The sequence below is a fragment of the Camelus bactrianus genome, chromosome 9 (genome assembly GCF_048773025.1).
Source record: "Camelus bactrianus isolate YW-2024 breed Bactrian camel chromosome 9, ASM4877302v1, whole genome shotgun sequence".
NCBI classification, from domain to species: domain Eukaryota; kingdom Metazoa; phylum Chordata; class Mammalia; order Artiodactyla; family Camelidae; genus Camelus; species Camelus bactrianus.
Window position 1 is genome coordinate 16,607,030 of NC_133547.1, and position 1,530 is coordinate 16,608,559.

General features: G+C 45.4%; 1 non-coding gene across 1 annotated transcript; it reads right to left on the reverse strand.

Moving 5' to 3' along the window:
• Positions 1 to 1,022: 1,022 nt before the first annotated feature.
• On the reverse strand, positions 1,023 to 1,095 carry TRNAA-GGC (transfer RNA alanine (anticodon GGC)). Its single transcript has one exon. It is a non-coding gene; the product is annotated as a tRNA-Ala (tRNA).
• Positions 1,096 to 1,530: the final 435 nt, after the last annotated feature.

The window sequence follows — 1,530 nt, forward strand, 5'->3', positions numbered from 1 at the left end:
GTGTGCAGCTCCATGTGTTTTCACAAACTGAATACACTAATGGAACCACTCCAATGAATTCAACCCAACCTCACTGGTCCCAGAAGTCTCTCCTGTCCCCTCTTCTAGGCACTACTGACCATAGGTGCCTGATTCTGACTTGTAACCATTTAGATGAGTTTTTCCAGTGTTCTTTTTAAACTTTTCCCTTTTTTTGATTTTGTTTTTACGTTATTTTTTATAAACAGGCAATATATTCATTCGTAAGTCCTGATAAAAAGCAAAATTCTACCAAGTAAATCTGGAGCTCTAACTGGCTTTATTCAATGATACATGGATTGGACAGCATCCCATCCAGCAGACAGAAAGGAGCTTTGACGAGCTGTACAGAATGGAAGACTATTACGGGCAGAAGGAGTCTGGCAAGAAGTTATTCTAGCAAAGAGTGGATTGTTTCAGGCAAGGTCAACTTCCTTTGGGGGAAGGGGGCGTCTATCAGCCAGATTACCTCACCTGTGCTGACCAAGTCATTCCCGGCTGACTGGTTAAAGGTCACCTTCCTGGGAGAGGCTGAAACAGCAGTTAGGTTAGGTGTTGAGTCTTTGTTTGCTGACGCTGAGGCTGAGCACAGGTGACTCCATTTTGGCCTGTTATTTCTTTTTCTTTTTTTTTTTTTTAACAGTTCAAAAACCAAAGTGACATAAAAGAGTGTGTCTGTTGAGAAGTCTGCCTTCCACCTGTCTTTTTTCCATTCCACCTACCTTATAAATCACATGTTGGTAAATTTTTCTGAAAAGGGCCAAATCATCAATATTTTAGGCTTGCAGGACCTGCAGTCTCTGTGGCAATTACTCAGGTCTGCAGCTGTCATGCAAAAACAGCCATAGACTCACATAGCACATGCTCTTCTGTGTTGAGTGTTTCTGAGATTCATCCTCTTATCTGAGGTTCACTCTCTTTGCAGCATGGATTCTATTGCATGGAAGCTTACCTTTTTGGGGGGGGGCGTAAGTAATTAGGTTTATTTTTTAATTTATTTTTAGAGGAGGTACTGGGGATTTAACCCAGGACCTCATGCATGCCAAGCATATGCTCTACCACTGAGCTATACCCTCCCCCCGTGAGTCGCTGCATAAGAACATCACTCTATCCCATCTGCCACTGATGGGCATTTGGGTAGTTCTAGTTTGCAGCTTTTCCAAACAGAGTAGCTACAAGCAGCCGTGCTCGTGTCTGCCGATGGACAGATGCTCACATTTCTGCTGGGTGCTCGCTCACCCGGGAGTAGGGTTATTGGGTCAGAGGTGAGCACTATTTTAAGGCTGCAAATGAATGCTTTCTTTTCCAGGTTTTGTGAGTTGTCTAGGCTGAATGTGAAAATGGAGACAGAATTTGGGGTGAGTGGTGGAGGGACAAGAGGATGAGGGAGCAGAGCCCTTCGGCCACCTTCAGGAGGCCGGAGCAGAGTGGAGGGGTGGGGACCCAGTGGGGAAACTAGTGTGAAGTTGGTCGGGAGAGAGAAGATCCTGCCCGTGGACCACCGCTGCTTCC